The sequence below is a fragment of the Dermacentor albipictus genome, chromosome 6, assembly GCF_038994185.2.
Source record: "Dermacentor albipictus isolate Rhodes 1998 colony chromosome 6, USDA_Dalb.pri_finalv2, whole genome shotgun sequence".
Taxonomy (NCBI): Eukaryota; Metazoa; Arthropoda; class Arachnida; order Ixodida; family Ixodidae; genus Dermacentor; species Dermacentor albipictus.
In genome coordinates this window covers 128,124,165-128,149,883 of record NC_091826.1, presented here as the reverse complement: position 1 = coordinate 128,149,883, position 25,719 = coordinate 128,124,165, and the positions used below count along the sequence as shown (strand labels likewise).

The window sequence follows — 25,719 nt, the reverse complement described above, 5'->3', positions numbered from 1 at the left end:
TCTGAAGCACCACGTCCTTTACATTTCAGTTCCTTTTCGCTTTTCAGGCGGCTGTTTGGTAGACAATTCGCCCTTACCGTACCGATCGTCAAAATTCCATCTTGTGATAGAGTGACCTGCAACTTCGGGCTATTGAACAGATGGCAGCACGTTACCATATTTTGTATTTCAAGTTCATACTGTGCCAATATGGCACACACCGATTTCGGTTTCTCTGCTGTAGTTGCAGGCAAAATTGAGAAAACTAGTAACTGCCTTGAATTGACGAGACCAAAAAATATGCCAAAATAATTTTTCTATGCTTCTGCGGTCGAAATTTTCAGAGAAAAAAAAACAATTGCTCGTGTTTGCCCCCTCCAAGTTTCACGTTGCATCCCAAAATCTACTTCACCTCTGCTTTGCGTATCGCTCAAGAGATGGCAGCACTTGCTCATAATAAGTGCGCATAACTATGAGATTTACTCTGATGGTATCACATTCTCAACTGGGAATCTCACACAAGCGAAAAAGAATGGTAACTGGTATGTGCCAAATATGGGACGCCATGCAATAGAAGGTTAAAAGCGACGCTTTCCGCTACTCTTTCTATGTTCGTACTATAAGAGATTGAAATACTCTACCACCTGACACTGTCTGTATTTGTTCAAATGATGATTTCTTCCATGCTTTATGAATGTAATTTTGAGTGTTCATTTATATGAGTTGTACCCTCCCTGCTGTAATGCCTGAATGGCGAAGCAGGTACCCAGTGAATAAAATAAAGAAATGTTTCATTGTCATGATTTTGTTTATATTGTGTTATAGCGTAGTTGCACCTTGTTAAGCAGCAATTACGAGCATTATGTGAAATCATGCGTGCAAGAAATGCAATGTTGAAGCAACTCTTGAGTTTAAACAAAGCAGTAGTAAGCATGAGTGTCTGCTATGTAAAGAAATCCTGCTCCAAAAAGTGCTTGGCATGTCTCGTTTGTTGCTATACGTTTCAATATGTGCTATACAGATTGCTTTGAACGACATTTCAGTTGCTGTGCAACTTGTGCTGTGCTTGTGTGTCACACATGAACAGACACCTTCAGCTTTGGAACAATGCATACTGCACAGTAAAATAGGCATCGCAAAGCAATATTCAACTATGCAAGATTGGTTGCCATTCACCTTGGAAATAACCTTTATTTAAAGAAAATTCCCTGGCAAGACAATATTCAAAAGCACAGTGAACAAAGCAAAGGAGTAACATAATGGCACATGGCTATTTGTCACTGCATGTGTATCTGTCATGCTCAACATAGACAAATCATGTGCTTTTCACTACCGCAGTATGCAGCATACTACGATTAGCCACATGTGAGCACACGCAATGTGTTATGTTGAAGTGCACGGCCTATTTACTTCATGAAAAGAAAAATAAAACATGTTCCACCAGCACATGTCTCCGCCTCATTTGCCAGCGAATGCGCCGGCGCACACTTTGCAGGTAGGCAATGTGCAAATTTCTGGGCAGCCGAAACACACCAACTATGGATTCGCGCACCGCACGGCCTCATTGAAACAAAGCTCGAGAAGGCTGTACAGGGTGCGCCTGCGGTGGCACCTGTACTTGAAGCGGCACTTGTGCCTGGGCTGGCCGCTGTGCGCTGTCGTCATGTGCACCGTCATCATCTGGGTCGTCTGGCAGAGGCACGCCTGCTGCAAGGCAGAGGTTATGCAGCGCTGCACAAGCTGCAACAATAGTGGCTGCTTTCTGAGGCGAGTAGTGGAGCACCCGATACATCTGCAGGCATCGGAAGCGGCTCTTGACGACTCCTATGTACCGCTCAACGGCATTTCGCATTGATGCGTGTGCCTCATTATAGCGCCCCTCTGCCGTGAGGCGATTTGGGTGACCAGGCACAGGAGTCATGATCCATGGCGCTAGCCGGTACCCAGAGTCCCCTGTAAAGTGTTGCATGTTAGTGAACGAAATGGATACATTAAGGCGCAATGCAAGAACACAGTCTACGCCAGGGCCCTTTTACAACAGGAGCGGGTCTTGGATTTATTGTTGCAATATCTATCAAACATTGACCTTCCCGGAAAGTTGTAAAGAAAGTTCAACTCATTTTAAAGAAAAGCCCTATTTCACCTGTTGTCTTGGCTGCAAATCTCTATCTCAGGTTAAGTTGGACATGTAATATTTATTTCATACTCGTGGTTTTCTGCTCCGTTCATCCCATTTGCCCCTCCCTAAATGTACATCTTCCACTAAAACTTATTAGCTCTTCTCTCTTCAGAAGTCTTATTTTATGAAACACTTCTAAGGTCTACTCTCGAATATGCTGCCAGTATCTGGGATCCTTGCTCTACCTTTCGTACCTCTTCTCATGAAGGTACCCAAAATCAAGCTACCCGTTTGATCCTTTCTAATCACTCCAGCACCACATGTCGCTGCAACTAAAAAAATCACACACATTGCGACACAAAGCAAAATAGCGCAACTTGCACCATTCTACAATATATACTACACCGATCACTAACGTCGATGCCGAAAGTTTCACGCACACGCTTATTCCTTTGTTCCAAGGACAGGGACCAGGTCCCCGAGTCCATTGTCACCAACCCTTTTCCACCATACTTGTAAACTGCAATTTCGACGTGTTCTGTAGAATTCCACCCCTGCCTGTAGCGCTCCACTTGGCATTCAGTGTATTGAAATTAATAAATAAACAGCATAACATGTCAGCTGTTGTATACATGCTGGTACAAATATCTGCCTTTTAAGAGAGACTTGTTTCTCTCGATAGTCGCTGCAGGTTCATTAGGTACCGCTGCATTCACAACACATTTCTAGCAAATCACGCTTTCTTAAAGTTTGCTAGGATGCAAAACTATTTGACTGTGTATGTTTTACATGTGGAAGAAGCACTGCTACTTCAGGTGCACTTACCAAGCAAGACTTCTCCATGAAGTAACAGGCCACGAGTGAGGCGGCGGCGAAATGTAGAATGCCTCCAGACGAATGAATCGTGGCACGATCCCGGAAACCGTGGGTCAATTTCCAGGATATTCAGCTTCGCGTCGCACACCTCATAAGGGAAAGCAAAGAGAAGGTGTCAGTGCCACTGCAACAAATATGTGGCACAACCTTTTGCTTACAACACTACTTGCCAAACAGTTACTGTTCAGTCAGTGAACACAATTACAGAAAAGGAGATATCAATATACGCACTAGGCAGTTGAACTAATGATCAGCATGATAACAGTGTCATCTTAACCTACAAATGCAATGTTGGCATGTGTTCACATGCTCATGTATGGCGTGCGGTAACAACACAATGCGCAAAATAATTCTTTCGGTTTCTTCCGTCCATATTGTATAAGATTCTGCTAAAGAGTGAACCTATGTTTTTTTTTTTTTCAGACAAAGTGCCTATTACAAGCGAAAGAACGCGGAAACAGCATGTGCCGTATTGACAGCTAGAGCAAATGGGTGTCCACACATTCTCATTCTCCCTCACACCATTTTCATTGATGGGATGCTCCTTTTCGCGTTTACAGTCTGTTGGCCACAATGCTTTAGTTTTACGTCGAATAAGAATCACAAGGGCTCGTCTTCTGTTAGGATCGCTCGCAGACGAAGACTCCCTTCACTGCTACGGCGTCTATTCCGGTTTAAGTCGCGCGTAATGTGTTTACATTGTAGCATCGAAAAGGCTATTCAACTGTGATTGGAGAGCACTGAAAAAGTGCGGCCGTGTTCTATGCAAAGATCAAAGTCGTCATTACACATACAACACAAACGCTACTTTCTCTAATAGGAACGCAAGTATTGCCGGCAATTGATGAAAAATAACGAAACGAAGTTTTTTACAACGTGCACTCGCGCAAACACATATCGAAAATATTTGTCAATGAACAATACTCACGACCATGCAGTTGAGGGTGTAATACCCTTTACGGCTCCAGTACGATTCCGTTTCGCCGGGGCCGAGCTTCTTAGGGCGAACGATGGCTATCAGACTCCCGTCCACACATCCTAGAACTCCTGGAATTTTTCCACGGCTAAGAAAGCCTTCCTTGACGGCGGCTTTCTGTTGCGCCGTCGATGGGAATCTAACCCATCCTTTTTCCTTGCCCGCAACCGTAATGGCCTTGGCGACAGCTGTAATGATCCGGCTGACCGAAGGCTACGACAGTGCAATCGCTTCTTCATTCCCGACGCACTGTTGAAAGCTCCCGGTGGCAAAAAACCGCAGCGCGCACAGCACTTTCATCGTAGTGTCGACACCACGCAATCTTTGAGGTCCGAGATGTCCTTCCAGCTCATCGCAAAGACGTCGCACTATGTCTTTAGAGAGACTAAAATGCCTTCGAAACTCTTCTTCGGCCATGCCGAACGCGTCGCGTCGTTGCCTCTCGTCGCGTCGTTGTCTTTCGGCACTCGCCAGCAGCACAACCAAGGGAGCCGCCATTGCCGTCTCTGTCTCGTCTCGTCTAGGTGCCGGCTCGTCAGCTGGCGCGAGATTAGCCGGCAGCCGCGGTTGCCCTAGCAACCCTCGACATCATGCTCGCCTCCGCGCGCGACTCTCAAACGAACCACTTCTCCGCGGTTCCGCTCCTAGCAGGGAACCGGTTCCTTTCCAGAAGATTGGCAACCTGTGTGACGTCATCAAAATTTGTCGTCCCGCCCACCAGGGATGACGACATCGAACCGCCGACCAATGGCAACAGCCGAAAGGAACCGGTTCCCAAAGGAACCGCTACAGAATACGGCCCATGCTCACTACCCAGGTGCACTCCGTACCGGCCGACGGTGCCGTGACATTATGAAAACCTTGGGTTTTCATATTTTATATCTAATGAGCTCTTTCTACCTTCGCGTCCTGCAGTGCCTTTCAGCATTAAAGAGGGGAACTTGTACGGAGTGATGTTTCCTTCAACAAGTATTCGGGGTGAATTACGATATATCTGTCAAAGAAAGTATATTTGAGGGGAGTTAAAAACACTCGCGTGGTTATTTTGTCCAGAGAAGAAACGTGCGTGAGCATAAGGCGGAAAGACGACGGATATTAGGCATGCGAGATAAGCCCCAGATTATCAAGTAGCCTTGTAGCACCCGCTTATCTCTGATGAGCGGTTTTCTGCGATCAACCGAGGCGCCCAGCACGAAACATGCAGCCCTCCATGGAGGGATAGATGGATGAAAAATCTGCCCGCTTTGCGTAAAAGATGTCGCCCCCCCCCCATTTCTTTTTTGCTGTTATGGCGATTATTCTGCTTCGCAGGCTTCCATGCTGTCGAAATTTGCAAATTACAGAGCAAGTATGCCCTCGGTTATTATGAAGTTGCTAGGCCTAATGAGGAGGACGCTAGGATTAGCGAGTCATCGTTCGCTTGGTTTTTCCTTTTCTATTGCAACGACAACTGTAATTTTTTGGATACTTTCAATTCGACGTCGTGCTGTCAACAAGCGCTAGAACTCAAAATTTCGGGATGATTGTTTATGATAAAGCAAACTATTTCCCTTCCAATTTCCCCTCTAACCATACTCCGTCCACTCCATAGAACGCGATTTATGTCAATGAGAAGAAATAAAAAGCTTGGGAAGCTCCCGATATTAGCTTACAAAGACATTGTTATAGGAGGGCGCCTTGTGGCGTCCACTTCATCTATTTTTACCTGAGTTGTTTCCATTGCAAAGTTAACTCTCGGCCCATCCGGGCCATTGAAATCTCTGTACGGCTAGGAAAAGATTTACGGCATGTCTCCGCATCATTTAAGCACGATGAGAGTTGTGCCAGTAATGGGGTAAGTCGTGTTTCAAATTTGGAGATGATGTTGCCTGCCGACTTGAGTAGAAAAACAAGTAAATCCGAATGCGTTAAAAACCATAAGCGTGAACAGGGTGGAAATTCGCGGGGAAAATAGTACGCTGTACAAATAAACAGCTCTCAAAGATACGGTAGGAAGCAGGTTTTTTATGAACTTGATGGCAGATAAAGGAGCTTTTCCACAATTCGTCATCTGATGTCAGAGCCAACCACGATTCGTCTTCTGATCTGATCTGAGACAGTGAATGCAGTGACTTTCGGTGTCTGCTCGCCCATTTAGACTTCTACATTGGTGCTAGCTAATACAATAAAGAAAAAAAAGAGAATAAAAGCAGCACTTTAAACGTGACCAAATCTTCAACAAGCATGACATCACAAGCAACGTGCTCCATTGTCATTAAACACAGGTTATGCCACTCGGCAGCAAATCGACTTGACAATGACTTAAGCGACACAATGAAGAGAGAGCTCGCCGATGTCGGAAGTGAAATGCCTGCAAGATGATTTAATTCAAACAGTGATAGGCGGGCTGAACGTTTCCGAAACAGGAAAAAGAACATTAATTTCTTTTTAACACACGAATGTCATGGCCCCATCGCACTTTCTTTTTGGGATTCCATGACGTATTTCTTCCTAATACATTTCATCGTTGCAAATGATTGCTTCCGGCGTCTTTCTTCCTTTGCCCTCTGTCACAAGCTGCTTTATTTTTCTTACGGGTTAGAAATGACATAAACTGGTGAGAGGAGAGCGCAGCTTCTTGTTGCCGAGGGACAGCCGTGACGCTTAAACAAAGGCCGCAGCGACGACTGTGGGGAGCTCGGACGAAAACGCAAGTAAGCGCGAGGCAGAGAAGACCTCGCGGAGAAGACGACTCTGGGTGCCCTTATTACGGCGGACAGGGCCAGGAGAGAGGCGAAGAATAAAGCTTCGTCGGCCGACATACACAGGACACGAGAAGATGGGAGCGCGAAAGAGAGCGCGAAAAATAGGCAATCGAGAACGGACGAAAAGCACGCTGGAGGCTGGACGAAGAAGCAAGAAAGCAAACGGGTTTAGAACACCGGGGCAAGGGGAGAGAGAAGAAACAACCAGAAACGAGGTTCGAAAACAAAGACAACGAATAGCGAAGGTAGCGAGAGGAAAAAAGGAACGCGGTCGCCGAAGAAAGTGCGACGAGACAAAAGAGGTCGCGCGAGCCAACAATCGGGCCCCTCTGGTTCCCCTTCCCCCGTTGGTTCCGAGTCAGGAAGACCCCAGTTTCCGGGTCCCCTCGCTACTCACCTTCCTCCGTGAAGGTGAGGAGGGTGGAAGCAAGAGAATTAGCCTGTCAGAAGAAGAAGAGGGGGACCCACTGCGGTGGCGACGGTGGCCACTTTGACCTAGAAAATGGGCAGGTGCCGCCGGCTCCCTTCCTGAGCGCGGCCGCTCTCCTCCTTTCCTTCCGGTCGGGCAGAGCCGAAACGTCGCCCGCTATTTTTTGCTCCTGCAACCTAGCGACCGACCGGCCGCCGCGCCTGCTGTTGCGCGCGCGCGCGCACACGCGGCGCTCGCACAAGCGACGAGACCAAAGAGTTGGCCTCTCCTCCTCGGCGCATCGCGCCGAAACGTCCTCTCTCCTTGCTCTCCCTCTCATCGGCGGCATCACGTGCGCGCTAATACGAAAACGAAAAAAAATAAAGAAAACGGAAAGTTCTGGCGGGACGCACGAAAACGCCGAGGAGCCCAGCCGTGGCGCCACCGCGTTTCAAACCGAAAGCAAGCGCTCTGACCCAGTTGCACCGAGCCGAAACCGAAACCAATCTTCCTACTGGTCGTTTTGCGTGTGACGTAGCATCACGTGCCGCGCTTCTTGGCCGTCTTTGTTGACGTCGGGGTTACGTGCTGAAGCGCGGGGTCGCGTTGCCGTTCAAACTACCCAATCGCTGCAAAAGGGAGCGTGTGCTACGAGAATGGCGGCGTAAGTCGCGCGCCGCTTTTGCGCTCTCTGGAAAAACGGCACGGCGTGAGCAACGCCGACTTCGGAACTCGACCGGTTCCGTTTTTTCTCCGGCTCGCCCCGCTTCCGGATGGAAGAGTGCCGCTGCTCGTTCCTGCTGCTGCCGGCTGCGCGTTGCCGGTGAAAGCGGTGTGCACGTGCGGCGGGCCGTTTCGCTTGCTGTGAGACCGCGGCTGGACCCGGGCGCTGCAGATTTTCTCGCGCCTTCGTGACTGACTCGCGGTTGTTCGACCACACGGTTTTATCGGGGCTCTTTCAGCTCCGCGAGGATTAAACCGCAAGACCGACGCTCGTCCCGCCTGGTGTCTTCCCTGCAACTCGCACTTTCCGGAGGCGCATTTCAGTGTCCGTTTGCATGTGTGCCGGCTCCCCCGCCGAGGATTACGTAACCAGGACGAGCGGATAAGAACTTCGCCAGGTGAGTACAGCGCCCGTTGGCGCTTGCACGGAGTTCGTTGTACTTTGCCTCATTTATGCGGATTCGAGGCTGTGACGTAACACGTGACCGAATGATCGCGCTGGACATCGCGGCGAATCGAAACGCTAACGCCGGTCCGTTGCATCATGCATAAGGTTAGGCACGGGAAGAGAATAATTTTCAGTGAATATTATAACGGCAATCCCAACAGACGTTGTAAAGAGTCGAAAGCGTCATTTTTTTGCTGCGTACTAAAACCGATTGCACGATAACACCGATAACACTGAACAAGTGTTACATAAAGTGAAATTTTGACAAGTTTTCTCTACAGAGCAATCGGGTACACCACATATAAATCACTGTTTTATTTTCACCTTTTTCTAACTTAAACTAAAAAAAATTGAATAAGGAACTTCGTATTCGAAAGCCTGCTATTCACTTTCCGACTTTTGTAAAACACTGTAAGATAACAAACTTGGAGAAAAGTATTACTAACAGGGAAAATCGACAATATAAATAAAAATATGTTTTGATCGCCGATTCCTTAAATGCGGAGCGTTTGAATGAAGTACTAACCACACAAAATTCAACAAGTAAGGAAACAGCAGTTTCTGCAGAACTCGCGCATTTCGCTACCTGACTCACAAGCTGCTTAGTAGCAACTGGGCGTGATCCTTGATACGTCGAGAACCTGACGCTACTGCTTGTTGTACGTTCGGTTGCTGTTCGGTCCTTTTTTCTTTTACTTGCAAATGTTCACCTTCCTTTTGCTTTTGCCTGGTTCCCTGTGGCTAGTGTGAATCAGCCTATTTGTCGCTATAATTCGGCAGATTACGCCGGTACTCACGCACGCTTCACTCGCCAATACTTTTTTCGAACTATGTACTCACTCACGCTTATGTGCACTCACACTCATCGGCACTCAGTCACGTTCCTTCTCGCGCCCACTCCTACTCACCAACACCCACTCGCGGTCAACTCCACTCACATTTACCCACTCACGCTCATACTGGCATCTACTCCCAGTCACCGGCTCTCGCATACATACTCGCGCACTTGACCGCGCCTGCTCGGTATCACCGACAGCAAATTTCATTCGTACTCCCATTAACCGGCACTTCTGTTCGTACTCACGTCCACTAAATCTCGCCGGTACTCACTCCTTTGCATACTCACATCCATCGATTCCATTCACACCCTTCATCACTCATTAACACTCTGTCTCACGCCTGTCCAGTCAGTCCGGCGTGACTGCAATTTAGTGCATACTTGTGCGGGTGTGTGCCGACCTGCGTTTGTATCTGTCTCCGCCCGCGTGCAAAACATTTTCTTCACCCGCGCACGACAAATTTTGAAAGCGTTCGCTCTACCGAATATCTACCAAACAAAAATAAGAAACGAATTCAGCTTCATAACAATTAAATTCAGCTGATGAGTTAAATTGTAGCACAGGCGCTGTATTACTGCCACGACAGACTGTAAATAAATACCAGTTCAATTGCAGGCGTATTGTGCTGTGCAAAAAGGGTGTGGGACTCAGTGAGATAGAACGGTCTTTTGTACTCTCGTAAAGACTGTATGAAATGAATGAGCTCAGGTTGGCTGTCAGTGGGATCGATTGCAAGACTGTTGAAGTAAAAGCAAAACAAGATAAGAGTTCTATATTGAACAGCAAAAGATAGTATAATATATCCAATATTCGTCCATATGTGCATTTACGAAGCGAAGGATCGCAAACCACGAAGCTGACACAACAGCAATATCGACAGTTACCAAGGACGACGGCACTAAACGGTATCATTCGTCACTTCGTTTATCATAATTAACTTACCTTTGATTTGTATGACGTGACTTGCGAAATAAACCTTGTGTTAGCCTGGCTGACCCAACTGTTGCGGCACGTTGTATACTAATGGCGGATGTTCGCTCCACAACTGCTACCCAAATGCTGTCGTATGTTGTGGTTCGCCAACGAAAAGACGGGGACACGATGTTTTACTCATATAGAAGTTTGTTGCACGTGATGTAATAACTATTGTATGCAAAAAAGAGAGAAAGAGTACAACTCAGTACCCTGGCAAGCCGTAAACCACAAACCGGAAAAAGAAAGAAGCCACCAAAGTATCTGCTTTCTTCTTCTTCTTCGTCTTTTTTTTCTTTTTTTTTTTGAACAGATATATAGGAGGCTCATGCAAATGTCCCGGCTTGTGTTTAATTGAACGTGTCCTGCTCAGTTATTTATCCTTGGATTTTTTTTTATCGTAGCGACGTGTTACTGTCTTTCCTGTGGTAATTCACGTGCCGCTGTGGTCAAGCGTGCATAAGCGGACAGCCGGCTAAGGGGGAGAAAAGCAATGCCTCTGATGTGCATGTCCTGTTTGATGCATTGTGATCGCTGTTGCACATACAAAAATACACAAACACATTTCATTTCAACAAAAATGCGTACTAGTATTCAAACCATAGTAGTATACGGTCCCGCTAATGCTATTGCATCATTTTGTTTAGTGGAATTAATACTACGTTCCAGTGACACTGAAGGAACTGCTGGCTGCACTCGCAGTCGGGTCGTTGTCGACGTTGCTCTTTCTATTGCCGTTGTTCCGGCAACAAACGCAACATGCTCTAAATTCCTGAAAAAAAATTTCAAAACCCATCGCACGATGAATGACGACGATAATGTAATTAGCAGTGGAGCAATGTACCGGCACACCGTACAGCCAACGCCGAAACGTGCATGCAGTCGGGCTTCTCTCTCGCGCTTCTTCTTCATCTTCGTCTGATGATGATGATGACGACGACGATAATGATGATTTAATGGCATCACCTTTGAAGCGGAGCGGTGACACATAGTCACCTAACCTGCGTGATTTAATCAGGAAGCGTAAAGTCACTCTAAATAACTGTAAAGTTCGCGCCTGGCACATGTTCGATTCCACCGAGCACCGGAGAAGCCTAAAAATCGTTTTTTTTTGGGGGGGACTGTAGACCGGCGCACACCCAGTAGCACATACCTAGTTACCCAAGCTAACGTCAAAGAGGTTCGTTGAAGAACGCCAATAGCTATATTGGCACACACCCGGTGACCGAATTTCTATACCAAAGAGATTCACCAACGATCAGGAACGACCGAGTGGCACGAACCGGGAGCTCCGAGTCGGCGTCAGAAGAGGTTCGTTGAAGAGCGGCAAATAGACGCGCACTGACACATACCCAGTGGCCCAAGTTGGTTCGGTAGATGTTTCGAACCCTCCACACAGCGATCCGACACCCATTAGACCGTGGACTACTCATTGACCCAGATTGGCGGGAAGACAGAGACATAGATAGAACGGCAACACATCGCCGAGACTTCGTGTCTGCCCCGCGGTGCGAAAAGCGAAGGGCGTAAGATGGACTGTCAAGTGCCACGAGTTGGCGTTCTTGAAGACATCAGTGTCGGTAGTACATTGCTGCGCCTTCGCCCATTCGCTAGACAACGCAAACAAAAACCACGCACTACGTGGTTAGCATTTAGTTCGGTTGCTGAGTACAGTAGTCTTGCATACTCCTTTGCCAAGCATTGCGAAACATTTGATTTTAGCTAGAATTAGTTCACATACCAGCATTGCCTAACCTATGCAATTATTGGTTTTGGTACACTTTACATCGCCATTTAAATATATGTCATTCTAATTCATCCCGCCGCTTGCGACACCTGCTCGCGTTGTCGGCGCTTTGTCGTAATGGTTGGCCCTCGTGTCTCAATGACACGAGGGCCAACTCTACACATCGCCGTCATGACTACTAACAGGACGTCATATCAAGGAGTCCACACCGATGCTGCAAATAAAATTATAGCCAGGCATCATTGACTATAAAGGAAATTTGCACTATTCAGAGCTTCACCGCGGCGGCATCGTGACTTTTGATAATCAAAAGTCCCGTGATGTCACATAGTTTAACGATGCATAACACCCTGTGTGCAACGATCCGGCGAACTGAGAAACGGCATAGCGAAAAAAAAAAAAAGAAAGCGTGCGCTGGAATCGAAACCTTTTGCCAGAATCCTTAACTCTAGCATTGTGAAAATGCAGTCTTTAGGCCCTCGACACTCCGTGTATATGTACACCGCAGACTCTCATGGTGGTTTCTTTCACTTCCCCTTCCATTGTTTTCTTTTTTACCACAGCTAAGCTTTTACTTTTCATTGCAACACGTCATCAACGTAAGTGCGACTTTCTTGCCTTAACTGAACACTTTGTTCTGTTCAGAGGTCGTTTCGTACCCCATCGCCCTAATGATCGCCGGCACACGACGGCCGACACCTCGACAAAGACTCGAGCACCCGGAGTCATGCTTCTGGAGGGCTGCGCCTAATTAATTGAAAACACGACCGCACTCAGTTACGGTGAGCTTCTCACGCTTCACGTTTGCTGAAATATGACCTGGCGGTCGCTGCGAACTCTGTTGGAGGCGACGAAATGGAAACTCGAGCTATGAGTTCAGCAGAGAATACAGAGCTTGCTTCGGACGTTTGCGCGCCGATCGTGCACCGGTCGCCCACTGTTGTCCTCGCTGTGGGAAAAAGAAGTGCGTTCGCATACATTAACCCATTTCCAGCCGTGTAATGCCGCACAGAGTTAAGGCTTAGACAGAGCCGCATTAAAGCTGCTGACTTCAGAACTATATGGGCGGGAAGCGTCGACGCCGCAGGTGAGCTAGCGTAGGCGCCTCTACGCCCCAACCGTCGGCGGCATTAATTTGACGTCAGTCCGTGTTCTCATCACAATTCTTGCACCCATTGACTTAAGAGAGTTGGTAAAGGTGGGGTGGTGCACAGAATGATTGCCTACGAAATCGATGCATATCCTTCTCGTTAACCGCTACTTGCATGAACTTCGACTTCGATGAGCGGCGAGACTACGAATAAACTGCCGGCGCGTGCATTCTTCCTAAACGACCCCCTTAGCTTGTTTACAGCGCCAGCTGTTAGACGATTATCTACGGTTTTCTGCGTACATCCTCCTCCAACAACAAACGAACAGAAACTAGGGATGACTCAGTGCTAATCTGTCAGGCGTATATAGACATTTACACCAGTGACGCTATACAGGACCACTATGAGAAAAAGATAGCCGGGGCAGCATTTTTCTGGTACCTGCCGCTCATGCAGACTTGAAAGCAGCAGCTGGGGCGTTATAACATGGAGCTATTCCAGACTTTTCTATTCCAATAAGCTCTCCACGATTAGTCAAACACTTTCAGGCCACCATCCACTGCGCCTGTATGTCACGCGACGTCAAGAAAACCGCGATATGGTATGTGCGCACTGATTATGTATGATTACACTGTGAAAGAAATATATTAATTTATCATTCGAGGCCTTTTTCGCCATTTGCGAAAAAGACGCCGTTTCACCTGTCACCATTGGTCAAACATTTTCGGGCTGCGCATATACCTTGCCTATCTGTCGCGCGACGTCGCATAGTAATGTGTACGCGTTGAAGACGCGTTTATACGCCGATCAAAACTGATTTTTTTCTTCTGAATAGCAGGGGACTGTGCCGTTTCGAAAGGAAGATGACTGCTCGCTGATTGCTGTGGCACTGGCTAGTCGGAGCTGCCAGGGAACATGGATTTATCTGCGTGTAGTAACAAAATTTGCGTGGCAGTGTAACGTTAACGAGCCCTTTCAGCACGTATACGACACTGCTACGCCAACTCCGCTTTGCCGAGGATCCGTTTCAGCGGCATTTCTTACCTTTCGTTGCACGCCGCCGCGATTTTTGAACAGCCACCACAAGCTAAGTAAGCGGAAGCGGACCAATCGCAGACACCGTCACTGCCCTCCCCATCCGGTTATCCACTTTCACAGCGCTGGCGCGGGCCCACCTAAACTCTCTCCACTTCAGCGTGCTTCTCGCCTCGTCTCAGCCAAATAGATAAAGAAAATAACTGCTCAATGTAGGCAATGCTTTTCGCTCGCTTTGAAAGCAAAAGATAAGGACATGCTATAAACGAGAAGCGCGCTTGATTCGGCTGTTCAAACAACGCTGCCGGTTAAGGCCGATCCACACTACGGACCAAATTGCTCTTTTGGAACGCGGTCCGCGCATCACGTGATATGAGGTCACCAGTTCGTGCGTATCGCCGTTGGCCCGCGCAAGACCGCGGCCCTCGCGGTCCAACAAATCGCCGAGGCTTTTCCCGCTTACGTTTTGGCGGCGGACCGCATGCAAGCCCAGCGATTTTGGCTTAGCCAACGAATGTTGTCCGGCAACAGAGTGTCTTCAGCCAAATCCAATCTAGTTTTCGGCTCAGCAAAAGCCAGTCAAGCCAGTCGTTTCATGTCCGCCGTTCCGTTTACATGTGCGTGCAGCAGATGTATTTTTTAATCACCGTGTCCTCTTGGAGTGACGAGGAGGTTTTTTTCATTTTGTATATCTCGTTGAGCAGTTCCCGGCTTTGTGGGACTCGAGCCGGAATGATAACAATGATAACGCTCTGGCCGAGAGTGTAGCTGGTTGGTCTGCTCTGCCGTCTGCTATGGCGGTCCGCCGTGTGGATGTGCTTTGCGCCGGACCGGACTGCGGCGGGCCGTGACGGCGCATGACGTGACCGAGCGGCCCGCGGACTTGGTCCGTCATGTGGATCGGCCTTTACCACCCGAAGCTTGCGTCGGTGGTTACGTAAATTTGAAGGTCGTGAGATTTGAATAAAAACTAATTGGAATAGGTTTACGTTATATAGGGCCCCTGGTCATCCGAGGGCATGCTGTGTTCGTGTACTGACAAGCTATTAGATAGAGCGATTGCCTTAGAATCCGCGGTGGTCGGTTCGATTCCGGATCTTAGGATCCGCAGTGGTTGGTTCGATTCCGGATCGATTAGCGACACAGGAAATGTGTTCGTCCTTGTTTTGCGTTATGTCACGTTGTCTTGACGGTGAAGAATAAGACGCTACCAAAGGCATGAGTTAACTCTTGATTGGGCGAACTTGTGCCCAGAAGTACGGGTGAAGTACGAGCAAAACGATAGTGGTGGTCACGATCGTCGGCTGTCGCGATCTACGGGTCAAGTGCGTCGGCTATTTATGTGTGACTCAGTACACATTCCGACTTAACCGCCGGTTCCGCGTGCGTTCCACAATGCACACCACTATTCACGTCGCGCACGCAATCTGGTTAGACCAAATTCATTCGCTACAGGATCGGCGACAACGTTTCAGAAAGTTAGGATGCATTAAAGGCGGGTCTTGCGCAGATCGATGACAGTTGTTGTTAGCCAGTGAAAAATGGTGACCGGACAAAGATAAGCGTGTCAGCGTGGTATTTCGTGTTCGGTAGCAAGTATGTTCGCTGCGGCATTGCGAGATCGGCGAGCCCAGTGAAGTAGCGCGATATTCCGAGAGACTCTACGAGGTCGGCGACGCTCGCGAGAGCTCGCGAGAGATGAATGCGATAGCATCATGGTCACCCGCTTTGGATGTATCATGTTCCTCTGGCGAAAAATATTGGCCGGTCCTAAATGCGCAGCAGTCTAACACAGCGTCTGAAAGCGGTAGCTGTCAGGAGAGAACAAACGCGACGAACGGGCACGAAAACGAGCGCCAGACGTTTCAAAGAGTGACTTTGGCACCACGGAATCACGTGTGCAATCGTGATCTTATGGTTAAAGCGTTTGGCTGCTGCGCAGAAAAATGGAGGTCCGATCCCACCATCGGTCATGCATTTCTATATAGAATTATGGGCTGATTTCATACCTTTTGGAGGTTCCCTACAGAAAACTTGAGGTATTTCGAGCGTACGCGGGCGCGTCATAGTGTGCGTGAAATCACAAATTTCCGTGATACGAGGTACGGAAACACCACTTTGCTAAATCTGAGTGTAGAAGGCCGTCCGTGACGCGCGCAACTGTGGATACTTTACAATCATCACATTCGAAGTATGCTGTCGCATACTTCAGAGAGTTAGCGGTGTGAAGTTCTGGCCTAGTACCTTTAACAACCAGATTAACGCGACCTGCATGCGTTCTGTGCTTATGCGCTAAACTCTCCCATTTTCTTTTTCGTGTATAGGATAGCAGACCGGAAGCTAGCCTAGTTAACCTCTCCATTTTTCCTATTTTCGATTTCTCTCTCTCTCCTTCAGTGCATGCAAAATGTACACGACCACAGCAGGCATATTCCCTCTCCCTTCTAATGTGCTGCGGGAGGACGTGGACGTGTGCTGCGGGAGGACGTGCCCGAATAAGAAAAATTCGCAACGAATTTTGAAAGGGTTGAGACTGGTGCGCACAACGGTGGTGAAAAACTTTTATTCAGTGCTGTACATATTTGGAAATATTCTTATAAGAAACTTTCGTACCAGTTGCCGAAAAGTACTCTACTAACGTGACTATGCACACTCGATTGCTGCTGCCTGCGTTGTTACGCCGACAGCACTTTGTTGGGCAGAGCGAGGAGGTCATTCCGAAGCCCGCCTTTGTCGGCACCCTTAAGTACGGTACAAAATCTCATTGAGTATCAAGACTGTGAGTCAATAGCTTTAATATAACCTTTAGACTTCCTCCTAGGTTGTTATTTTCGAATGCACCCATGAGCAGTAGTATTGGTGGGCTAGGCTCATGTTCTAGACAAAAGGAACTCTCACCAGAACCTCGTTCTCATGAACCTATCTCTGCAGTTGGATGTCTAGGAGGCAACTGCAATCTTTCTTAAGGCGGGTGGTCAAGTATAGTGCAGAAGCTAACTAGACACCGGATAGCTTCAGCACAACATAAACGATAACTTTTCTTTGAAAAACGTAGTAGTCGTGGCGCACTTGTACGTGAGTTCAGAGAAGCATACGAGATGCAAAGGAAGCGAGAAATGCGTATTACTTTGCTATATCAGTGCAGTTCCTGTGGAAGCGGAAAACTGACAATGTTGAAAAATAAACAAACAATACAAAACGGACGCTATTCAATGCCAAGCGAAGGTTATTTGACCATAAATGATATGACCTGTTGAAGGAAAAAACCAGTCACAACAGAAAAAGGACAAGAAGAGAGGTTCACACCTGAACTCAGTTGATAGGCCAGTCATTGTGGTGTGAACTTCTCTTCTTGTCCTTTGTGTTTTGTGACTGGTTTATTCCTTCAACTATGTACCAACTGGCCCGGATTTCAACCCTTCTGATATGACCTGGGAGGCATTATGTCAAACCTCGACCGTCCACCTTTGGTATACGTATATATATATATATATATATATATATATATATATATCTGTTTTGTATTCTTCTGCAATTGCCATTCCTCGTGAAAATCACACCATTTTGTCGCTCCCTTCTCATTCACTCCCTTCTCATAGCAACTGTGCCGTTCAGTCAGCAGTATGTGCGCTGTTATTGGTGTTTTATTACCTCACAAATACATGTCTGCGCAAATCCTAGATAGAAAATTACGATGAATTTTTTTTGTGTGTGAATCATGCTGTTCTGTTGATACATACTTTGTTCATCTTTTTTCATGTTCATATATTTATACTGTGTTCGGTGCAACTTTATGAGCTCCAAATTGTGCGAGCATCCTGCGATGCGCAAAAGACGTAGGCTGTCACTTATGTGGAAGCCATGTTGTCAAGCTGCTCATCTTTGCATTCCTGGTTGCTACCTACGCGTACGCCTTGAGTTGTGGAAGAGTAGACTGAATGTAAATCTCATTTTCTGTTTCGACAGACAACCTTGGCTCGTAGACATTTTTCTTCTTTTTTTTTCGTGTATAGCTCCACGAATCTGTGCGCTTTATACTTCATTTTATTTGTGTTTACATTTTGTGATTTTGTTTTCCTTTGATGCGCTTACCACTGTTAGATATGGAGCTGTCTTCTGCGATTACTTCGAGTTCCCCAAACCACTTCGAGTCGCAGCACAGCTAATTGAGGAATGCGGAAGCAGGAAAGCACATTCCAGAGGAGCGGCCGAGCAAACAAGTTTAAGGCAACAAGTTCACGTGCCAACAAGTTCGTGCGCCGCCGGGATTAGCAGGTGGGCCTCGGACAATGGAGCATGAGCAGCCCTCCCCTTCTCCTCGTTAGAAGTGCATTGCCAGTCTGCGAGGCAAGACCGCAGAGAGCCGCCAGGTGCGACACCGCGACACGGGCGCCTACCATTGGCTGAAAGTGGCGTCATCGGAGCGGACTCTCCCATTGGTCAAACATGACGTGACTTACAGTGCTCGAAGGGTTTATAAGAAGCCTTCCAGAGAGACCTGAGCATTCTGGGATATGCCCTGATTCCCTGTTTCACCTCTCTCGAACTTCTTGCCGCGGGCCGCAGCGTCCGAGTTGCTGCCGGCCCGTAATGACTGAAAGAATGTTACTTGTCGCTCACCTCCCTGTATAGAATGTAGAATAAATCCCTCCCAAGTTTGTTTTCATCACGAAGTCCCGTCCTCCAACCCCTACATCTGGTTGGCAGCGGTAGGATCGCCTCCGAATGCATCAGCTGGTGGCAGCGCTACGGATAAACCTTCGTCGAGAAAGATCCTAAGGAACCGGGAAGAGCGAAGAAGAGAGAGCCTTCGTCGAAAGAGGTCCGAAGAAACTGGGAGTCGCGAAGAAGGAGCGAGCCTTCGACCCAGGGAGTCCGGAGGAACCGGGAACAGCGGACGAATGAACCGGATGGCAGGGTGCTGCAACCGTAAGTGAGCGCGTGGTTTTTTTCCTTATGATTCGCCAGACTCAAATGTTGTGTGTCAATTTTGATAGTTCTGGGAATCGGGAGTTTGTTGCATTGTGTGTTTGCACAAATTAATTAAGGAAAACAGTTTTAACCACCTGTCGGGGCAGCTGCCATGGATCTTAGAAGGTTGACGAGGTTAGACTTGTTGTTGGTGTGCGACGATTTGGGAGTTGAAGCGGACGAACGGATGGAAACGCCAGCTATCATGAAGGCGATTCAAGATAGTGGCAATGACGACAAAAGCATTGAGCTTGCTTGGGAGGTGATACAGGAGCCACGGGAGCGCGAGCGTCGTGTACGTTTGCGAGAGCGTCGTCAACTTAGGAGTGAGCGTCGGCGTGAAGAACGCGAGAATGAACGGAAGCATGAGCTTCAAGAACTTACTCTTAGGTGTGAGCGTCACGGACGTGAGAATGAACGCGAACGTGAGCGAAAGGAAAAGTATGAGAGAGAGAAGGCAGCACTGATCAAAGAGATACAGTATTGTGATCAGTTATTGGCACAGAGACAACGGCTGTCTGAGAATTCTGTAGGTAGTACAGAGCGAAAGAATAAGGCAGCATCGAGCGGATTTTCGCCAGAAGCCGACGAAAAGAGTAGTGCCTGTGAGATTAGCTGCAGAGTGATAAGTGAAGGGAAAGAGCTAGCTGCTAACGATGCCTTAGTGGCAACAGAGGCCGTTAAAGGCCGCAGTGAGAGCGACGAGGTGCTGTGACAACAGATGACTGTGGAGACAGCTAGGCCAGCTGCGAACAAATTGGCACAGTTACCGAGCGTGTGCGTCGCTGGTAATGTTAGCGAGGTTGCTAGCGAAGAAAAGGGTACTGCTGACCCGACGGACGCGAGCACCCATGTAGAGTCAGATCTGCGTGCAGAAGTGAAGTGCGAACTGAGCGATGCAGTTGAGAGTAGTTCTCGGGATGGCGAGCTCCGTAGTCCACGACAGAACAACTGCATTGTTCAGGGATCGGTGCGGCTCTCCGCCAGTCTAGATAGCCTAAATCGGGATGGTTCAGTTAATAATCATTCGGACTGTGCGCGTGAGACAGCGATCGATACCGACGGGCTGTGTGCCGATGCACAGCGTGCGCTGGGCAATGTAGTAGAGGGCAGTTCGCAAGAGTGCGAGTTGTCTAACTCGAGTAAAGCCTGCTGCATTGTGCCAGAGTCGGTTGAGCTGTCCGCCAGTCGAGGCAAAGTGAGAGTAGATTTAAATGAGAATCACTCAGACTGTGCGGGTAAGAGACCGATCCGGGCCGACGAAATGTGTACCGGCCAGCACGAGGCACGAGAAGGCGACATGAAGGCGAGTGCAAAGAGAAAGCGCCGTAAAAAGAAGCGCGGTAAAGACCGAAAGACGGTAATTAATGTAGCGCCGCCAAAAATGGCGAGAAACACAAATGGGCAGGGCGCGAGGAGAAGAAAGGTGCGGTCGTCACTGACGATGTTGACGCATCCTAAACGTTCGAGCCACAGGTCAAAGGGGGACCGCGAAGAATGTTCTGCACGGACGCGGACAAAGGGCACGAGGCAGTTAAGCTCCTCGTCGTTCCGTAGTTCTTTTCACAGCTCAGCGTGCAGTTCGAAGAAACGTAAGGTGGCAGGACGAGACCAGGTGGGGAGTAGCTACGCGGTCAATCGAGTTCGTGTTGAAAGCGGGGCGCGGGGACGCAAATTGGCAGGAGACCGTAACGTCTTGAAGGAGCTGATAGTGAGTCAGCCTTTTTGTTGTTCCTCCATAGCCAGAGTAGCTTGTAAACTTCGCCCACCGCGGGTTCGACTCAAAGTATGAGTCAGACGTAAGCGTTTGGAAAGGGAGGCCAAGAGAGCTTGCGTAGAAATGAAGTGTTTTGTTTGTTATTTTGAGCATCGGAATGTTTTCGCGATTTGAGACTAGGATTTCTTTCAATATGTAAGGTTTGAGCTTTGTTTATGTTTTCGTTCGAGAAGCTCAAGATTTGAAAGATGTGTTTTAAGTAAACATGTAGTCTCGCGAGATGCTCATTAATAAGTAGATAGGCTTTTTTTTGTGTATGTGTGTGTGTGTGTAACCTGAGGGTCAAGGTTATTGTTGAGAGGCCTATCGTAACGCGCGTGTGTTTTATTTAACCTTCTTTCTTTTTAAGTGTTGAATTTTCTAAGGTTCAGCGCGTAGATTTTCAGTGAGTGCATGATTTGCACGGAGAAGCGTTCTTAGTTCCATTAGCGCGTGTCCTGTGTGGACGGAAGGAAGCAGACTTTATGACTGGGTTGCTAGTGTGTGTGGAGGGCAGCCGTATTCTGACTTCTTTAGTGAACGTGCGTGGAAAGAGTTAGTAGAAGACGCATCATTTTAAGAGTTCTGCGGAGTGTGTAAGTCCCGCAAGTTTAATTGTTCGTTTATGTCACGTGTCCTGTAGGACTTTCAGGGAAGAAACGTGAGTAAGCGTAAATGAAAAGTTTGCCTACAACGCAAGTACGCGTTTTGTTTAGTGACCACAAGGCTAGTGCGCTTGTGATTACGTACTTGTGAGGTTGACCAGATTGTTCAGTGGCACCAATACGTGCGAAAAGTACGCCACTGCGATAGATTGGAAACATGCTGTTCGTGTAGTTAGGCCACTTAAGTTATGTTCGGCTGTTTTCATTTGTTGTTTGCATCGTCAACGACCCTTTTGTTTTGCAACAACAATAGTACTCTGGTCTTGTCGGCAATCGAGGAGAAATGGATAGCTGTTTGGAGGGGTGGTTGGAACTGCTTTGTCAAAATTGGGGAACTAAAAGATCAGGGTTGATTTTGACTCAGTAATAGCCTGGCGAGTCAGGGGTGAAGAGCCTGCGCTTACGCGTGGTGCAGCGCTGTGTTGTTTGGTTTGTTTGACGTACACTGTAAACAAAAGTTAGCCGACATTGGGGTTTTTGCGGCTCATGAGCTTTGAAGACTACCTTGCACCAGAAAATTACTCTGGCATGCGGCAGTAAAATGCGTTACATTACATCGTTTTACTACCACCTCTGAGAAACGTAGTAAAAGGATGTCATGAGCCGGCTTTACGACGTACAGAGTTTTAGATCACGTGACCAAAAACCATCTATTGAGAGTTTAAAACCACGTGATCTGGAACCAACCTGAAGATCACGTGATTAAATACTACCACTTTACTCCCCAAGGTTGCAAGCTCCGCCCAATCCAGTTAAGCCTACGCTCGGCGACAGGCACGGCCGCGGCAGGAATGGTAAAGATCGATGCCGTGGCGGTGCATCCACCAGCGGAACGGCAGAACGTTGGAAACTTGGAACGTATGTATACTACATACGTCGCGTAAGAGGTGTCTCAAGTGGACGCGGCTTCCTGCCGGCGCGCCGCCCGTTGCACGACCGACGAGCCGATCGACTGCATTGCGTCAGTGCGAACTCATCGAAAAATAATGTTCCGATTCCGCTCTGCACGGCGAACCGGCGTGGCCATGCTCGCATTCAGCGACAAAAATCGCCTCAAGAATCGTTCCTGGACCGATCCTCTCTACGGCAGGTAAATATCTTGCCGTTCGCGAGGGATACCGCCATCGGCCGGCAGCCTACAAACGGCGAGTTGTCGCGTCTGCTGCTCCGGCCGGAAGCAAGCGTGTCGGTCAAAGTTCATTGCCAAGCACAAGCCCACTTTTTCATGCTTCTACGAGCGAGAAAACGACTGTTTCTTGTCCACTTTGAAGCTGTGAACGGAATCGTCACGACCCACTGTAGCACAAAATAAACAAAACGTTGGTTAGTTGTAGTGACAGTCAATGGAAAGCCTCACGCACTAGAAATAGATGCGATCATGTCGAGCGGTCTCGCCAATTCAAGGTGAGGGCACATAATCTCGTAAACACCACAGCTAGCGCTGTAGGAAGCGTGTATACGAGCGGTGATCATGAATTTGTGCTCAGTAGGCGTCAAAGAAGCCCGTAGGCCATCCACCATTGCAAGCAGACGGAGGTGCACGGACGGCGCGCTGATGGGCTCGTGTTCGCCAACTAAAGCGGGAGACACACGGTCCGATTCGGTGTCCGATCCGGCGTCCGACGCGCCTGAACGGCAGCCGGAATCGAGGTGTTTTGCCGTGCCGAAGCGCCGGATCGGACGTCCGGCGTGCGACAAAGCGGGCAAATTTTCATCGTCCGATGTGTCCGACAACCGCACACTCCGCACCGTCGTTTGGCCGCAGCTGATGTGACGTTCTCTGACGTTCCCTCCACGGAGGCGGCGCTGGCAGGCCGGTTTCTCGCCGTCTTTTTTTTTTTTTTCCCTTGCCTGCTGAAGTTTGTTGCCGACACGAAATAGTTACCAGTTCAATAAAGTTATCTCGAACATGTGCTTATGATGCAAAACAGCGCCTAGTACACTAGCACTAAGCTACCGTCGAAATCGGGAGCCGCGACGCGAGGGCCTTTCCGCGGACAAACAGCACACACCGATCTCTATGCACCGACCGTCCGAGCGAGGCTGCTCGCTTCGCTTGCACGTTTGCCCTTCGCAACGACTGCGTCGAGTAAACCAATTGTATTTGATTACGGGCTACCTAAGTGCACAGCGTTAATTGTTTTGGCAAAAATAAGCCCTCTTCATCGAGCTCGGGCTGAAACAAGCGCCGTCGGCCGCAGCGTCCGCCTAGCTATGCCTGCCGGCCGTATCGCTGGCTGTTACCGGAGCCGTCAGTGGACAACGCGCCGTCGTGAAGTGTTCTGTCATTTGCAGGGGCATAATTTTATTGACAGTGTTCACGTAAAGCGAAGCAGTGTTGTGCAGAGTTTTTATATTGCGTTTCTCGACGTGAATCTGAACTCAAGCTGGGGGGGGGGAGGGGGAGGAGGGCTGGATCTGGGCGGAGCTTACGCGCCGCTCGACCGTTCGGATACACGCACGTTGGATCGGACGCCGAATCGTACCGTGTGTCCCCTGCTTAAAGCTCGCTCATGGTTCGGCGTTAGTCCCTGTATATTCTTTATAAATAAGGAAGCCTACCTGGGCACTGTAAACCCAACAATTGGGGCCTAAATGCCTGCCCTCCTCCCAGCTACAGTTTCGTTTGAGCGACAAAGTCTGATTTCGAAGGCCGTGCTTTTGCAAACTGCATGCGACTGAAGCGGTTGCGAATCTTGAAGGCGACATCCGCTTCGTTTTTTTTATATATACAGTACATTTTCTTAAACTGCGTATAAAAAAGTGCATATTTATACAAAGTTAACACTTTTGGACCCAAGAAATTTGTTAAAGTGTCCCTACCGATTGTTGTTAGGAAAAAAACACGTAATTTTCTCATTTACGACACATTTTTCTAAAAACCGCAGAGTGGCGCCACTGCAGTATTTGTTTGGTCGACATACCACGTTGGCTGTCAGAAATGCACACTGCAGTAAGGCGGTATTTGAGTTATATTTTAGAAGTGCCTAGACAAAATGTGCTCCTTGTCGTGTGCAGTAACCATCGCAAACCCTCCGGACTTGTGTAACGCCGTTAGTTCGCCGTGTGTTTCGTGCGATCTACCAGTGTCGACAGTGAGTGTCTTACTACAGCGCTCGTCCGAGCTGCCTTTGTTCTGCCCACGCTCCCGTGAAAAGTCTGGTACTGGAGCTTCGAATCGTAGTGTATGGAAGGCTGTTGAAGGTTGTGCTTTTGTGGAGCTGGAGTTCATCGGAAGTTCTACAGTGCTTGCGCCAGAAAGACGTCGGTGCCTCGGTACCTTTGAGACGAAGGAGCGTTGGCCAAGTCTTTTTGAAAGGTAAGCAAGTTTGGCCCTTGCGCGCATTCTTGAACTTATGATTTACGTAATGAACGTTGTGTACTAGCTAGAGCAAAGCGCTTTCTGATCGTAGGTTGGCCGTCTTGCTGTGCACATTTAGCAAGCAATTTCACGAAGGCTTCCTCTGATATTACAGCGTACTTGCATTCTGCTGTAAAATATATGCTACCCGCCTTGATTGCTATGCCTGAATGGGCACACAATTATGAAAACACTGAAAGTTGCTGTTCGTTCGGTAGTTTTCTGGCAAGAAGTTATTCGTTATATATGCATTCCCGCAAGTACAGTACATGTGTAATGTATCCGTCGATGTATCATGGGCTTCGCGCGTTGGCACACGATTCCGATGTTTGACGCTTAAGCGGATAGAAGCTTGTATGGAGATTTTTGTATGTATACAGTTTGGTTTGGAGAACCACGTCGCGAGAACCTGTGTATTGTTTATGTTATTGAGTGTCTTCGCGTATTTGTCTTCTATGTTGCAAAACCTACATACGCCGATATTACAGTAACGAAGTTTATTTTTAATCGAGACATTTCAGACACCGGCCTTTAAGAAAGACATAGACCAACCAATTCTTACGAACGGGATGCCAGCTCTTGCAATCGTAGGTTATACGGGAGTGCGTAATAAAGTAAGGACTGCGATTTTGTAGCGATACTTACCCCTCGATTCTATACCACTCTTGTCGCCCACCGCAAACGACCGGCTGTTCCAGTACGTAGCACGGGCCGGGGCGGCGGTCAGACCACTAACGAAAAGGAATGGCATCGCTACAAAATCGCGATCTAGCTTTCAGAATGCTTTTCATGTGCTCAATATTTTTGTTTAATCCAATGCGCCACGTTTTACTGCATATATGAGTTTTGTTTTTGATTGTCCTGGTAGCCTGTTGTTGCTGATTTCGTTCCTTCCTGAAACTTCACTTGTTACAAAATATCAGTGTAACCTCCTTAGATATAACAAAGAGACATTTGTGCAACCAGGCGCAAATTCATGCAGCTGGCTGTGTGAGACTCTTTGCAATT

General features: G+C 48.1%; 1 protein-coding gene and 1 long non-coding RNA gene across 3 annotated transcripts in view; one reads left to right on the top strand and one right to left on the bottom strand.

The window, feature by feature from the left end:
- Window positions 1-4,580, bottom strand: LOC135899442 (uncharacterized). The gene is made up of 3 exons (XR_010563614.2): window positions 3,903-4,580; window positions 2,924-3,062; window positions 1-1,932 (listed from the first exon to the last, which is right to left on the bottom strand). It is a non-coding gene; the product is annotated as an uncharacterized lncRNA (long non-coding RNA).
- A 3,342-nt stretch (window positions 4,581-7,922) lies between these two features.
- Window positions 7,923-25,719, top strand: part of LOC135899445 (uncharacterized) — a 359,804-nt gene continuing 342,007 nt past the window's right edge. For both annotated transcript variants that reach the window (XM_065428696.2, XM_065428694.2), the window contains exon 1: window positions 7,923-8,224. The gene's annotated coding sequence lies outside the window, so the exon portion shown is untranslated. The remainder of the gene's footprint in view (window positions 8,225-25,719) is intronic.